The sequence below is a fragment of the Dipodomys merriami genome, unplaced genomic scaffold (genome assembly GCF_024711535.1).
Source record: "Dipodomys merriami isolate MVZ:Mamm:240054 unplaced genomic scaffold, mDipMer1.0.p SCAF_1, whole genome shotgun sequence".
In the NCBI taxonomy this organism is placed as follows: Eukaryota; Metazoa; Chordata; class Mammalia; order Rodentia; family Heteromyidae; genus Dipodomys; species Dipodomys merriami.
This window is the reverse complement of record NW_027202270.1, coordinates 9,624,540-9,642,011: the sequence shown is the minus strand read 5'-3', so window position 1 is coordinate 9,642,011 and position 17,472 is coordinate 9,624,540.

Below are 17,472 nucleotides of genomic sequence, written 5' to 3'. Positions count from 1 at the left end.
TGCCACTTCTGGCTTTTTCTGTCTCTATGGTACTGAGCAATCAAACCCAGGGCTTCATGCATGCTAGGTAAGCACTCTACCCCTAAGCCACATTCCTAGCCCCAATTTTTTTTAACTTCACCATCTACATCTATATCAGTCTAGCAACTGAGAGAGTTAACTCAGCGTGAGGCTGGTTCCCAGTATAGGCAATGAAGCTTTAGATCTGACTATACAATCTCTACCTGAAGGCTTCTGGGCTCTAAACCCTCCAGCCTGACTCCCTTTCCACTTCACAGTGGCTTCTGCTTTCTCTCACATCTGTAGCTCAGTCTGCTACATTCTGTAACAACATAGATCATGTCCTGGATCAGGCAGCCCAGAGGTTACCAGTGCTCTCTGGATCCTACTGCATAAGTTCACCCTTGTGCCATGATTCCTCCACGGAGCTGAGACTGATGGAAATATTCTGTGTTCTGCCAAGCCTCAGAGGTTTATCTCTTGGGGCTTCTATGATGCAGTGGAGGGACCTGCTGCCTGTGGCTTTTCTACTGATTCTTCCTGTGCACTTTAAGTTGATGTGCAGAATGGCCTGGGGAGTTGGGAACTGTGTTCACTTATAGCACCTAGAAAGCCTGTGGAATAGTAATCCAATCTAGAAGGTGAACTCTCATATTCTTAGGAGCTCCGGTGAAAATAGCTGTTCAGTACTCTGGTGAGGAGAGATGAAAGGTGATGTCACACAGCCGCCATCTTGGATCCCTTACATTTCCTTTTCTGAATCCACTGTAGAAGGAAGCCAGGAGACACTCACCTGTAAGAGGGGAATCTTCATTTTCATAGTAAAACTTTTGACTCTTTTAGATTTAGAGTTAAGTAGACTCAGGTGGCTCCCTGCTCTTTCTCATTTTTCCCTCGCTGGTTTTTCTCTCCATACATACACATGAGATCACATGAACTCTCAGGAAACAAAGGCAAACAAGTGACATTTAAATAAACTAAATAAAAAATCATTGACTGAAAAGTACCAAATCTTTTGCATCCTTGTATTTACACATTGCTAAATTAGCCTATTTCTTTCTTGCGATTTTACATATACTGATCTGTATTTAAATTAATATGCATATCCATTTTTTATTAACCCAATAAATTACCTACAAAAAGTCTTCACACAGTGCTCCCTCCTTTCCTCATGCTAAACTTCATTTCATTCTTTTTGTTTTTGTTTTTTTGTTTTTTTGGTCGGTTGTGGGCTTGAACTCTGGGCCTAGGTGCTGTCCCTCAGCTCTTCAGCTGAAGGCTAGCACTCTACCACTTGAGTCACAGTGCCACTTCTGGTTTTTTGAGTGATTTATTGGAGATAAGAGTCTCACAGGCTTTTCCTCCCCGGACTGGCTTTAACCACCATCCTCAGATCTCAGCCTCCTGAGTAGCTAGGATTACAGGCGTGAGCCACCAGCGTCCACTTTGAACTTCATTTCTGACTGAAGAGCCACAACCATGGATTTAATTTCCATGCAAACAATCCCTCGTTAGTCCCTCCAAAGTGTACTTCTAGCTCAGACAGTGTTTCAGGCACCACAGACAACTCACAGCCTTCCACTTTCATCTTCATGCATCAGAAGCATCTTCAGTGTCACGTGCCATAGAATTCAGGTAATTCTTTTCCCTCCCTGATCGCCAGTCCTTTACAAAAATGAATGTGCTCCACTGCTCTTAATCTGTAAGGTGTCACTCCCAGAAAGAAAGTCATATTTAAAGCATTCCTTCCTTCAAACCTGTATCTACTCTCTCACTAAGGGTAGGGTTAACCTCTGTAACACCTTCAAACCTGTTCATACATCGCTGATCCACTCCATCTCCATTTCCAAGCAACTTTGGATCTCAGGTAAAAGTGACTTTGGACCAAACACCAGGGCACTAATAAACAGTGCCACAGAGCCACTCAACTCTAGGGGCTCCAATACTTGCTCTTGCTCAGATTTTTCTAATATATTTTGTTTTTTGGTCGGTCATGGGGCTTGAACTCTGGGCCTGGGCGCTGTCCCTCAGCTCTTCAGCTCAAGGCGAGCACTCTACCACTTGAGCTACAGCGCCACTTCCGGTTTTCTGGTGGTTTATTGGAGATAGGAGTCTCACAGTCTCTCCTGCCTGGGCTGGCTTGGAACTGCGATCCTCAGATCTCAGCCTCCCGAGTAGCTAGGATTACAGGCGTGAGCCACCAGCACCCAGCTTGCTCAGATTTTTCTGAAGAACAGGTTTACTAGGTTAGAATAAAAGGGCCTTGGTGGAGAACCTGTTACAGCCTAAAACTGAAGCATCTTGTTTGAGGACAGTCAATCTGAGTGCTGTCCCTGTAACTCCCACTGATTTGGAGAGATGCTCTTGCATGGATAGTGTTCATGTTGAAGAGTACCTGCACTTGACATGTGTATTAGAGTTTTACAACCACCTTATTGTTCAGCAACCCTCAAGCCTACCATGATCCATACTACATTCTTCTCTCTGAACACTAAACTCCTCTTCTCCCACATCAGGCTCCTCTTTCAGTTTTTTCCCTGTGGTTTGGTCTCTGGACTATTAATTCCACCATCATTCACTCTGCTCCTTAACAAACCAATGAGAGAGAGCTCAGTCTGTTTAGCACTTTGGTGTTTATTACACATCACATTAGTATTATCCAGGAAAGGATGAACATTAAATTCTGCATCCACATCAGAACATTGCTAGAACTACATGCCTATAATAATATGGACAGTTTCTGGTCTGAGAGCAGAAATCAAATTCAGTACCTGATGCTTTTGCTCATTGGTTAGTGCTCTACCAATGCACCACACTTCCAATCCCTAATATGGACACTTATAATACTTGATTTCTGCTATTAAGGCCATCATTAATACCTGAGATATGCAGAAGAAAAATCATCCAATGCATCCAATGAAGAGGTTGGGAATAATATTCTAGATTCCATTGCTCAAGAAAGCCATGATAGCATCTGACCTCAGATGTGACCATTGAATATGAGACTATTTCCATATTCCCAGTTCCTAGTGTTACTTTTTGTTGTAGCTCTCTGATGGCAGACACTGAGCCTATGCTTCACTTAGTTACCTCTCAGCGGGCCCAGCTCACATGACCTAGGGGCTGTTTGAAGATCTTCCCTACAGCTCACATACAAGGCCCGTGTTCTGGGCACTGGGGAGGAATATAGTTTTAGGAAATGATAAAAGTCTGACCTATAAAGGAGACAAAGATACCAGAAACAGGAAGTCAATAGGAGCTGGTGAGACTCCTGACTGGTCAGCAGGCCTGATGACAACAAGGAAGTGGTCACCTGACCCACTTTCCTGTCCCAGCTTTTGGTACTTAAGGCCTGCCCAGCAGACAGGGAATCAGACCTCCACTCATCTCCTGAGCCCTCCATCCTTACCTCACCTCACTTGAGTCCTCTCTACCAACAACATGGGTTGCTGTGGCTGTGGTGGCTGTGGTGGCTGTGGTGGCTGTGGCTGTGGCTGTGGTGGCTGTGGCTGTGGTGGCTGTGGCTGTGGCTGTGGTGGCTGTGGCTGTGGCTGTGGTGGTAGATGCTGTGGCTGCTGTGGCTGCTGCCGTCGCTGCTGTGCCTGCTGCTCCCCCATCATCTACTGTTGCCGCCGCAGCTGCTGCAACTCCTGTGGTGGCTGTGGCTGTGGCTGTGGCTGTGGGAAGTGCTGTGGCTGTGGCTGTGGCTGTGGCAAGTGCTGCTGTCAGCAGAAGTGCTGCTGCCAGAAGAAATGCTGCTGCTAGGCGGTTGCTTGTCTCTGGTGTCAGACCATGACTTTGCCCTTGCCCTTCTACTTCTCTCCTAGACAAGTATAGACTCCCGGAATGCATACACGTGGCCTGACTTAGGTTTGTGTGCGATATTCCTGTCTTTTCAAGCCAGTGCTTCCAGTCTTCTGATCTGAGGGGTTTTCTACCCAACAACCAACAGCAACACAAGGGTGAGCACAGCCCAGCATCTAAGACGTCCGCATCGCTGCGTTCCACCCAGGCAGGACACAGTTCCACGTTCCTTTCCATGGGAACCACCCGTTCCTTCCCGCTCCTGAACTCTTCCTTCTGTATCTTCCCTTCTTCCTCTTTGTCCTCACTTGTTGTGAATCTCCAATAAATGCTCCTTGATGACTGAAACGCTCTCTTTGCCTTTTCTTTGGCGTGACCACGTCCCCCATGCTGAGCAATCTGTCTTGACCAGTCTTTGGTGGGAAGCGGTGGTAGCAGAGTAGGCCAGCAGCCCTGGGAGCAGCCAGGAGGCCCCTCTGTTCCTCACACTGCAGGCACAAGACCCAGGCCATGCTATGTGTGTCTCCACTAACCAGCGGAGTCAGCTTTCCTGAGGGAGTTTCGCTAGTGGTAGTTGCATGTCATAGTCAGCTTTCATTGCTGTGCCGGACTACCTGAGAGATGATCCTCCGATTAGACACGCTTGGCTGGCTCACAGTTTCAGAGATCATCTTTGTCTCTGGTGTTCAGACTTTCTTGTTTGGGTGATGTTGAAGCAGAACAGCATGTTGGGGGACCCATGGTGGAGCAAAGATGGTAACTTCTTGGTATTTAGGAAAAATAGAGAGGAGGGAGGATTAATTCATCAGTGTGGTCAGAACCTTCTGTATAAAAATCTCTAAATTGGGAGGGGCAGGTAGGACATGGGACCAAGGGAGGAAGGGAATGAAAGGAGGAGAATGCAGTCAAGAACTTATTGTCTATACCACAGAATTAAGAAAAGTAAAGGAAGGGGTGAGTGGAGAATATTGAAGAGAGGAACACTGATCAGCATGCATTGTATTCATGAACTTCCTTGTTATGTGGCACCTCCTTTGTAAACCTACTTAATGATAGTAAAAATTTTTAATGAGAAATGAAAACAACAAATAGACACAACTGTGAAGAGGTCTCTTTAAAAGGAATCTAAATTACTTCCCCAAAGCCCATATCTGAGCATTCCTAGATTGTGTAACTAGCCTGTAAAACAAGTCTCAAATCAGAAGGAGGGGGGACAAGTTTGTGGTTTAAAAACATTTATCATTTTACTCTGTGAATAATAAACCTCCAAGCCAGGTGCTGGTGGCTCTTGCCTGTAATCCTCGTTAATCAGAAGGTTGAGATCTGAGGATCGTAGTCCAACACCAGTAGGGCAGGACAGTCCATGAGGTGGTTATCATCAATCAACCACCAAAAAACTGGAAGTGGAGTTGTGGCTCAGAGTGGTAGAGAACTAGCCTTGAACAGTAACAACAAAAAGTCAGGGGCAGCACTTAAGCCCTGAGTTCAAGACCCATGACCACCACCACCATTACCACCAACAAATAAACCTCCAGGAATACAGAAGAGCACATTTTGAAACCAGAAAGAGAAGAAAAAAAAATCATAGCCACAGAGTCATTAGTGGTGGGAAGTATAAAACCACAGACAAACAAATCCAGTGTAGAAAAGCCGTGTTCCAAGCCCATCTCTGGCTCCCCTGAAGTGGGTGGTTACACAAACACTCCATTACAAGGTAAAATGGACAGGATTGCGACCAATTGCCAATTCTCACTGAGGGAAAACCCCACCCATCTTGCAACCCTTAATCCCAGTCCAGGGATTTATGAGGCAGTAGCTGCTCTAGCACGGTAGATTAGCCTTGGTGACAATGGGTTTTCCCTTCTCTCAGAGTCGGCATTTATTTGATGCTATGTTGAGAGGGTCTCTATTGTTGGAGACGAACTTATCCTTGGGACCTGGAATTAGGAATGCTCATGGCTCAAGGAGTCATGTGACGTCTTGCCTAGAGTGTAAGGAGAGGAAGCATGTCCTGTAGGGCTCCACAGAGAAGTACATACTGTGCAGCACTACAGTGGCTTAGACACCAGCGGAAGCTTCTAGAGATGTCTGGCAGGAAGGGGGGGTTGGCCCTCCCTGTGGAGCCAGGGAGCAGAGCGACAGGTAGGGTGACACTCCTGACATTTGTTCCAGCTGTCTACAGAGGAGTTAAGTCCTAGCATGAAATGCTCTGCGAGGCACCATGAGAGGCGGGTGGCATCTGAAGGTGTGGGTGTTCTAGTTTTCAAAGCGCTGCTCTCTGTGGCCAGGAGGGAATCCCATTGCTAAGGCAAGGAAGCATTGAGTCTGAGATTTTTCTTTTGTTGTGCCAGTCATGGAGCTTCAACTGAGGACCGGGGCACTGTCCCTGAGCATTTGTGCTCAAAGCTAGCACTCTACCACGTTAGACACAGCATCGCTTCTGGCTTTTGATGGTTAAATGAAATTAAGAGTCTCCCAGACGTTTCTGCCTGGGCTGGCTGTGGACCACAATCAGAAAAGTAAGTGAAAGTGATTGGAATAGAGAAACAAGAAACCAAATCATTGCTATTTGTAGAGAGCTTGATCCTATAAAGACTAAAGATTCCACCCCAAACTCCTAGGTCTGATAAACAGTTTCTGCAGTATCACAGGACACACAATCAACACTGAAACAGCAGTAGATTTTCTATACACCAATAATGGACACGCTGAGAGAGAAATAAGGACAATTCCATTCACAATAGGCTGTGGGCTCTACCTCTACTTCTCTGTGTATTAGAGACATGCCCATATTTGTGCTGTTTGGAAAACCAAAAATTAGACCTTCCCCTCACCCATCAGACACTAGTTACAGAGGCATTACCAGACATCATCTCAGCTAAGCGTATGTGCAGATGTGGTCTAGAACCCCAAGAGCTCTTCCAGCATCCTTCAATATCTATCACAGTTCCACAGCATTATCCTGTTTGATTTTCTTGTGATATCCTCAAGACAGCTTTAGTGAGTGGGAAATAATTTAGAGCATACCAGAATGAGAATGTTTTTGGTATTAAAAAAAATCCAACCAGAAACCACTCTGAGAATGCATTTCTGGACTGTGGGTTCAACTGCTGCCTATTTCTACCAGGTGGTTGTCAAGGGCATTTATCACCCAGATTGGCCTAAGCCATAAGACCTGAATTGGTCCACTGCTCACCACACATCTTCTAAAGATCCAATCCTTGCTCTGTGTCTCCTGAATTATCTTCTGAAAGCTGATCAGCACTGACGATCAACACTCCAGTATATCCTGTGGCCTACTTTCCCTGACTGGGTCCAAACTCACATTTCCAGCGACTGGGACAAGGAGAGAAAGAACCGAAGAACAGGGTCCGAGATCCTAGGCAAACTGACTGAATGTGTTCTCGAGCTGTCTTAGGAGGAGCTGGACTGACTTTGGCCACCTGCCTTTCCCCTATCTTCTGGCTGTGGTTAGCACTGGGGGAGGCATGAACTAGAATGGAAGAATTCCAGCGCTCAGTCATAAAGGCTGGCAGTAGGGAAGGTGCTCTGGGCAGCCAGAGGCCACTGGATTCTCCATTTCCACTACAGGAAGGCAAGGAATGGAAGACAGCCCAAGCAGGTGCCCAAACACACCTGGAACCTGGGAAGCTCCTCTACAAACCCTCCTGCAATCCTGTCTCCTGACTTCCACAAGGGAAGGATACTGGCTTTCTGTGGGCTCCCTTTCTGAAGGTGGTTAGTGGTTCTCGACCTTGTACTTCCTTTGGCCCTCCCATTTCACCATGTAAGATCCATGTCTGTAAGTGCCTATCCCATGCCCAGTGAAGTTCTCACTGACATGGAAATTCCCCATGTGCGGCCTGCACCAGAAAATGGCTTGTGTGGGACCAGACTCAGTGCCCAACCCCACCAGGCCCTCTCACCAACCTTCTTTCACTCTTCCTTTGTGCTAATATAGTAGAATCACTCTGGAATAGCATCAGGGAGCATGGTGAATGTGTAACAAGAGAAAATGCAGTTAGGGATAGATGATGATGGTCAGGTAGACACCTTCAAAAGAGATTTGTTAGCCAGGCCTTTTCCCCTGTACTATTCAATACCTGAGACATTCAACATAAAATGAAAGATTTCAGAGGCCTCAGTAATTGGATCCCATTAAAGTTGACCTGTTTCAAGGCAGCCAAACAAGACAAGCAGCATTCAAGAGCACAAGATGCTCACCTCCTTCACAGTATCTGAAAAGAAAGGAAAGGTGTGTGTTCCCACTGTGTGCTTCGAGTCTGTGGTCCCACTGTGTGCTTTTTACATTTTTTTATTTTATTGTAGAGATGCTGTACAGAGGAGTTACAGTTTTATGAGTAAGGTAAAGAGTACATTTCTTGTCGAGCATTGTTACCCCCTCCTTTGTTATTTTCCTACTGTTCCCCACTGTGTGCTTTGGGTCTGTGGTCCCACTGTGTGCTTTGAGTCTGTGGTCCCACTGTGTGCTTTGAGTCTATAGTTCTACTGTGTGCTTCAAGAACATGCCCTGCTTGAGCAGAAGACTTCCACTTTACTCAACAACGCGTTGAGTTGTGGTACTGTGAAGTATTTGTTGAACTCTTGGCTCTTTGCTACCTTCGCACATAGAGTGTTGACCTACATGTTGAGATAGACTTCATTTTTCTCATGGAGAGCCAGGTTAGAACTGCAGAGTGAATAAGATGCACAAGAGAAGACACCATGAGGGAGATTTAGGGTAATTTATTAAAATAAGAGTGGTTTGGTGTATACAGCCATGGCAATGCTATGGGACATTGATACAAAGTTAGAGGTATCAGAAAAAAGGGAAACATAAACTTTCTTGACCATTTTGTCACGGCTATGATTTGAATGGCAATGGACAGAGAAAGGCACACACATGTTACTCTGGTTGGTTATTATCAAGTGTTGTCAGCATACAAACCTCCTCCAGAAACGTGAGGTTCCTTTGCTCTGGCTGCAAGCACATGTCACGGGTGGAATGTTCAACCCCAGAGGAGCAGGCAGGGAAGGGGAATCACTCATTCCAGGTACCTGAAGGCTTTGTCCAGGGGTCAGATGGCTTCCTAGCAGCAGCATTTCTTCTGGCAGCAGCACTTCTGCTGGCAGCAGCAGCACTTCCCACAGCCACAGCACTTCCCACAGCCACAGCCGCAGCCACAGGAGCCACAGCCACAGCCACAGCCACAGGAGCCACAGCCACAGGAGCCACAGCCACAGCCACAGGAGTTGCAGCAGCAGCGGCGGCAGCAGCAGCACCTGGGGGAGCAGCAGGCACAGCATTCACGGCAGCAGCCACAGCAGCCACCACAGCTGCCACCACAGCCACAGCCGCCGCAGCCACAGCCACAGCCACCGCAGCCACAGCCACCACAGCCACAGCCACCACAGCCACAGCAACCCATGGTGTCAGGAGAGAGGACTCGGGTGAAGTAAGGTGAGAAGATTGAGGAGGGAAGGAGAGGTCTGATTCCCCTCTGCTGGGCAGCCCTTAAGTACCATCTTAGGAAAGGGAAAGGGCGTGACGCAGGACGCGTGCCCCGAGGTCACTTCCTTGTAGCTGTTATTGCAGGTTGCACAGCAGGGTCACCTGAGGCCTGCCAAGTGTGCCCCTTACACACCTCATATGACCCAGCACATTTGTGAATGCTTTTTTTTTCCTTTCTGAAGCCACTGTGGAAGGAATCCAGGAGAGGCTCACATTTTGAGGTGCTCTTTACTTCATAACAACAGTTGAATCTGTCAGATTTTGCCTTCAGTAGATTCAGGTTGCTTGTAGCAACATCTCATTCTTTCCCATGGTTTTCTCTGCACACATCCAGTGGAAATTGCCAAGCTTTAGCAAGAACTCTTGGAAGTAGAGAGCTGCAAGTGTGGCTCAAGTGGTATGCCACCTTGCTATCAGGGCAAATCCCAGATAAGGATAGGGAGGGGAGAGGCAAAAAGGCAAAGCAGAGTACAAGAGGAGAAGCCATGCAAACATAACATACTGCTGTTCAAGATTGGTCATGTCTTTTTCGTCCTGGTATGTTTCATATCAGTACACAGACTAAAATGTGTGAGTTCACATGATCTGATCCCTATTTCAAGAAATGTTCTGTAATATTGGTCTTCTTTCAGTAATACATGAAGCTCTCTATTAAAGGTCTAGCATGCCACCTCATCCACCTAGCTAATTAAAAAGAACCCAAGTATCTGGATGCTGGTGGCTCACGTCTGTATTCCTAGCTATTCAGGAAGGAGAGATTCTGAGATCTCAGTTTGAAGCCATCCCAGGCAGGAACATTTGTTAGACTCTTATCTTTAGTTCACCACCAAAATTCCTAGAAGTGGATGTGTGGCTCAAGTGGTAGAGAGCTAGCCTTGAACAAAGAAGCTCAGGGACAGTGCCCAAGCCCTGGGTCCAAGCCCTGGGCACAGAATAAAAATAATAAATGAATGAATGAATGAATGAGCCCAAGTAACTTGTTCTTTAGAAAGTCCAGTCAAGTTGCTTAGCAGCTACTAACCTATGACACACAGATTACTATTACCCCATTAAGGAAAAAAAATCACTGGGATATGAGCATCTAGAAGGATTGATTTCTGCTTTCAAAACAGTCACCAAGGCCTGGTTGTACAGAAGACCAATCACAGTGTGTTGAAGAGGCAGGGAGTAAGACTCCAGCCCCTGCAGATCCCACCGCTCCACAGAGCCATGGTGAGGTCTGCCCTTGAGTGTGACCTTAGAATGTGATCCTAGCTTTCCATCCCTAGTCTGCAGTGTGACTTTGTATGGCAGGCTCTCTGGAGGAGGGACTGAGCCTTAACTCCACATAGTGACATCTCCAAAGCCCAGTTGCATCTGTGCCCAGGAGTTGCCTGTGGTCTGTGAGCCCCACCCACAGCTCACCCACGGCTCACATCAAGCCCCAGGTTATGGGCCCTGGGGGAGACAGAGAAGGCTGCCCCTTCCGCTGACAGCCAGTCCGTCCCTGCCTACTGTGGTGCTGCCTAGGCATTGGAGGCCTTTTGTGTTCATAGTTTTAGGAAAAGAGAAAAGAAATGGAAAAACAAGACAACAAAGACATTTAGATCAGGAAGTAAATAGGAGCTGGTGAGGCTCCTGACTGGGCAGCAGGCCTGATGACAACCAGGAAGTGGTCACCTGACCCTCCTTCCTGTCCCAGCTTTGGTACTTAAGGCCCGCCCAGCAGACAGGGAATCAGACCTCCACTCATCTCCCGAGTCCTCCATCCTCACCTTTCCTGAAGTCCTCTCTATTGACACCATGGGTTGCTGTGGCTGTGGAGGTTGTGGTGGCTGTGGTGGCTGTGGCTGTGGCTGTGGTGGCTGTGGCTGTGGCTGCGGTGGCTGTGGCTGTGGCTGTGGTGGTAGATGCTGTGGCTGCTGTGGCTGCTGCCGTCGCTGCTGTGCCTGCTGCTCCCCCATCATCTACTGCTGCCGCCGCAGCTGCTGCAACTCCTGTGGTGGCTGTGGCTGTGGCTGTGGCTGTGGCTGTGGCAAGTGCTGTGGCTGTGGCTGTGGCTGTGGCTGTGGCTGTGGCAAGTGCTGCTGTCAGCAGAAGTGCTGCTGTCAGAAGCAATGCTGCTGCTAAGTGGCTGCTACCTCTCTGTTCCTGGATCGCAGAGATGGTGGCTTTCCTCCAGCCTCTTCAACAGTCAGGCCTGTACTCTGCGTTTCCTGGGTCATAGATGGTGTGACTTTCTTCCTGCGTTCTGGCTTCCTGTGTTTTCTACTTGGATGATTCCAGCTTTTCTCTGAGGAGTTCCAACCACAAACCGCAATATGAGGGCTGAGACAGCTCCGCTCCTAAGAATTCACATCAGTGAGTTCCACCTGAACAGGACACAGTCCCACAGACATTTTAATATGTACCATTGTTTCTTCCCATTCCTGTGCTTTTCTGTCTGTATCGCTCCTCTTTCTCTTCCAACTTGCAAGAGATGATTTAGAATCTCCTAATAAATACCAATTGATGACTGAACATTTCTCTTCGCCTTTCCTTTGGTATGACCATATCCCCAATACTGAACAATTTCAGTCGTGCGGAAGCCTTTGGCCAGAAGCAGTGGCGGCAGAGCCATGATGCACCTGCTCTTCTTGTCCTGCAGGTGCACCAGGCAGGTGATACAGAAGAGCTGGTTCCGAAGCAGCTCTTTAGGCTTCAGTCCATGGTCACTGTGGGTGGAGTTGAGGCAGAACATGATGGTGGGAACACATAGTAGGGCAACACTGACCACACCAAGATGGTAGTGGAAGAGAGGGAGGGAGGGAAAGATGGAGGAAGGGTAGAGAGAGAGGAGAGGATATAGGATTCTTGGGACCCATTCTATTCAGCTAGGTCCCATCACTTTCCACTAGCTAAAATCAATTATGAACATATCAATGGGTCAATTCACTGAAGAGGTCAAACTCCTCAAGATCCAACCCCTTCCCTAAAGCTCCATCTCTGAAAAGTGCCACACGGAAGACCTTGGATCTCTAGTCATTCCAGATCCAAGGCATAACAGCCAACATCTGCACCTGTGCACAAAATCCACATAAAATTCAGACATAGTGCAGAGGTACATTGACACTAAAATACAGCCAACTCTTTTGCTCGATTTCCATGTGCTGGGATCATTTACTATGGCCTGGTGGATGGGTTAGGGTGTAGGTTACAGTGAAGGCTCTCTTTGAGTTTAGCTTATCAATATGAATTCAGCTATCTCTGCACATTTAGGATGTTGTTCTTGTCATTTTCCCTGGAATCTTCCTTGTAATCTTCTAGAGAGGACCACCCAGAACCAGTTTAAATTATCCATAGCTGCCCTGCTTTTCTTTCTAGTGATTTAGAATAAACTTTTCATTTTCCTATTAAAGATGTACAGCTTGTTTTCCTGGAAACAAATCCAGGAAGTTATCTTGGTACCAATTCTTGTGGCTTCCTGTTGTTTGTGACTTCTCAGTGTCTGTGCTCTCTGCTATGTCCAGCATACTGTGTGTGGTCCAGTGCTGGAGAATTTTAGGCTGAAAGTGGCCTGGATACATACTGGAGTTAATAGCCAAACATGTGGATGGAAACCCAGCTGGCATTTCTGTGTCGGAAGACTTACTATACCTAGGCCTGGAAATGCTAGATTTCTATGAGGACAGAGTTCAAAATAAAATGGATGGGTCACCATTGAAAGTTTTGGTCTCTAAGAATGGCACTGTGTACACACACACACACACACACACACACACACACACACACACACACACACACACTCACACACACACACACACACACACACACACACACTGTTCACACTCATCACATTACCAGGTTGCAGAGCTTTCATAAAGGATCAAAATTCAGTGGCTTCAATAAGAGGAACTGATTTCCTCACCATGCAGGAGGCTGGCGTTCTGAATAGCTCTGGAGTTTCACTCCTTAGCTTACGCTGGCTTATGTCTCCCTGTCTACCCTTGCCCTGTGCTTCACCTAGTCTCCTTTCTCTATGAGGACATGGGTCATTGGATCACACTCACCTTGACAACTCCATTTTTCCTAAGTTATCTCTTTAAAGATCCTCTATCAGGTGCAGTCACCTGTGGAGGACTGGAAACTGTGACTCTGATGTGCTGATTTTGGTGAGGAGACAGAGTTTGATCCCTAACAAGAACAAAAATGGCAAACTATGATGTTTTACATGCTTTGGTCTTTATTTGTATACTTTGATGATCTCTGTTTCATCTAACATACTTTTTGCTGATATTTCCAGTAACTGCATAGATTTTTACTCATCTACTTTCCTTAGCAAAATGCTACCTATTAAAACAGAAAGAATTCGGACTTGGGATCTCTCACTAGGATGCAGAACTGTGCCTGTTAAATGCAGTGGTGTGCTGCCGGGTGAGGTTTGAGCATCCATCTGTGGTAGCTAGGAAAGCCAGTGTGATGAGTTAGTGCCTGACACACTCTCTTTTTCTTCTTTCCTGACTGAGAACAATGAGTGCTCCGAGGCACCAGTCAGCCATGAAGTAACCCCCATGCATCCCCTCTCCCTCACCATGTGCTCCCACATGCTGGCTGACCCTTGTTCATGGATATGAGCCCTCCTCTGTGAGCCCCTCTTGGCCTTTAGTGACTCCATCTCTTAAGACCTTAGAGTAAAAGAACTTTGCTTCCCTAAGCTTTTTCTGATTGTCTGTGACTCCATCCCTGATTGTATTTGTGAAATACAGCCCAGGCTCCCTGACTCTGCTACAGATGTCAAGCAGGGATTGCTGAGCCTACGGGTTGTATGTTAAAAAGGAACTGCATCTGGGTGTACTGAAGTGATTATAATGGTTTATATCAGGTAGCTGAATCTTACTGAGTTATACTCCCAGTGGCCCACAGACAACAACCCTCATCTGACCATCGAGCTGTGGGAGAAATGATGACATATAACCCTGTCTCCAGAGGTTAATGGTACATTAACCCACTTTTCCAGGAACAGCCATTCCAATATCCAGAGATACCCATAAAAGCTTGAGATCTGTAATCTCCATTCAAAGCTGGGTCTTGAACCTGCTCACTCTCCCATCTGAGAGTCCACTTTTGCCACTTTTTTCTTCTTTATATCATTAAACCTGGGTATGTCTCCCCTCATAGGGTCTTGAGTTGTTTCTTCCAATGAAGCCCAAGAAATTTCTCACCCCAAACCAGGAGATTCAAGGAGACATCTTCTCAGGAGGGGGTGGATGGCTTTATTCTCCTCTGATTCTGGTAAGTCTCTCTGATTCCCTATCAACATGGCTAAAGTGTCTTTTTAGCTTTAATTTATTTATTATTCTGTGTTATTTAATTTACTTATTATTCTGTACTACTTGCAAAACTTGTACAATAGAAATTTGTTCCTTCCCAGTTCTATGTCTAGAAGGTTCAAGCAATTACCTAACAATTTTTCTTTTGTATCTCAAACTGTAACTTCAAGATTAAACCAATACAGATTTGGGGCTCATTCTGTGCTTATTTTTTGTCCTCCTATGCCTTCTTCTAGCTTCTTGCTGTTCAACATAACTTGGAAGATTTGTTATCTTCATCAGCCCTAGCTAGAATGAAACTTCTACAACTTCTGATTCATGTGTAGCCAAAGAAATAATGTGTAAAGCCTAAATGGCAGTAAATTCTGCCTCAGACCTTCAAGTCCTGTGTGGTCAAAGGACCTTTATTTGTTTTATTCTGTCTTAAATACTGTTTGGGTTAAAAACTAAGGTAGAGAGAGAAACCTGTAAGTAAGAGATCAGGAGATGTTGACAGTTTATTTTTTGCAAACAAATGAAGTTCTTTCTTAAGAGCAAGCAATTGTTCCAAAAGAGAAACAGGCAGATGAGAGCAGGTCCAAAGGTTAAGGTGTATTACAGAAGATGTATTATAGAAGATCATGGTTCAAAGTTAGCCAGGGAGAAAAGTGCATGACTCCATTGACATTTAACCAGCAAAAATCTGGACAGCCATGAACAAACAAACCAAGCGAGAACATGAGGCCTTGAGTTCAAGATATAGTATGAAAAAAAATTGTGTGTATATGGGGGGATTAGGGAGTGGCAAGTCCTGAGACTTGTACTTAGGGCCTGAGCACTATCCCTGAGCATTTGTGCTCAATGGTAGGGACTCTACCACATGAGCCATAGCTCCACTTCTGACTCTCGTAGATAGTGGAAGGAAAGAGTCTTGTGGACAATGTTCCGAAGCTGGTTTTGAACCATTATCTTCATATCTCAGCTCCCTGAGTAGCTATGATTACAGACGTGAGCCACTGGTATCTAGCTAAAGCATGCTTTATTTTATTACGAAGAAAGATGAGGTCTTAGATCCCAGGATGGGCTCACATTCCAGCGCTCTTTGGATCACTGTGTGGGAAAATGACTTAGGGATCCCTTAGTGAGGCAAACATGCCTGAGGATGAGCTGGATGGACATGGGCTCATTACCCAACCCTCCTGCTGGCTGAGGTCTACTTCCTTTGGAAGGAAAAAGCTCTGAGGATGGATATAGGAGGGCAAGAATGAAGCAGAGAGTTGGGGGTTAGTGTGTTTTCTATAGGCTGAATGTGAGTAAGGTGCTCATAATAGCCCGAGGATTCTAGAAGGTAAGGCTTCAGCACGTGGAAAAGGAATGGAGTCTGCTCTATTAGGTACCCAGACTCAACTTGGAAGCCTTGGTTGTAGAAGACTCGTGCAAAACCTTCCTGATCTCCACGGAAGAATAACGAGGAGCTTCCAAGCGGCACTTCCTTGGTCATCGTTTCAGGGGTAGTTCTTGGTGATTAAACTCCTGTTTCCTTTGTTTCTCCCATTCCACTCTCTCAGAGTTCCTGTTTCATTTCCCATCTTTGGTGTGATCTGCTTAGGGTGATTTTGCATACCTGGGGGACATAACTGAAGGAGCTGTCTTGCCTTGATCTCCACCCACCTTCCTTTATTCTGATATTGCTACTACATATGCCAGAATGATTCTGGAATATGGTATCTCCATAGCAAAGAGTCAGAGTGCCATGTGGGAGTTTCGCAAAAGAAATGCATTGGAGCACAAAGTGCCCTGTGTATGTGGATAGCCTCTATGGGTACTGGTTAGTCTCCAGCTTCCTATTTGTAGAATAAAATACCCAAGGCAATCAGTGGGGAAAGAGAGAAGGTCTATTTTGTCTCTTCCATTCAGAGGTTTCAGTGCATTGGTGTTTGTCTCAGTTGTATTTGAGGTGGTGGTGAGGGAGCAGAATACGGCGTAGAACAAGTGAAAGCACAAACTTGCTTCCGTCTTTAGTCACAGGTGAAAAGAAGAGGAACAGGAGGGTCTATGATCCCACTATGCAGTTCTAGAACATACCCTCCATGACCAGAGCAGTCCTGAGAGGATTAGGGTCTCACCCATCTAGCTGTGTCTTCTACAAACCACATATTTAGTTTTGCACGTGCAGTGTTGATCTCACATGTTGAGATAGAGCTCATTTTTTTAATGGACAAACAGGTTAGAAGTGCAGAGTGAAAAAGACAGACAAGAGAAGACGCTGTGAGGGTAGTTTAGGGTAATTTATTAATATATGAGTGGTTTGGTGTATACAGCTAGGGCAATGCTATGAGAAATACAGGCCATGGATACAAAGTTAGAGGCATCTACAGGAAGGAAAACAATAAACTGTCTTGACAATTGTCACTGCAGGGATTTGAATGGTAATTGACAGGAAAAGGTGCATATATATTATTCTGGTTGGTTATTATCAAGTATTGTCAGGATACAAAGCTCCCCCAGAAATGTGAGGTTCCTTTGCGCTGGCTGCAAGCACATGTCACGGGTGGAATGTTCAACCCCAGAGGAGCAGGCAGAGAAGGGGAATCACTCATTCCAGGTACCTGAAAGCTTCATCCAGGGGTCAGATGGCTTCCTAGCAGCAGCATTTCTTCTGACAGCAGCACTTCTGCTGGCAGCAGCAGCACTTCCCACAGCCACAGCACTTCCCACAGCCACAGCCACAGGAGCCACAGCCACAGCCACAGGAGCCACAGCCACAGGAGCCACAGCCACAGGAGCCACAGCCACAGCCACAGGAATTGCAGCAGCAGCGGCGGCAGCAGCAGCACCTGGGGGAGCAGCAGGCACAGCATTCACGGCAGCAGCCACAGCAGCCACCAC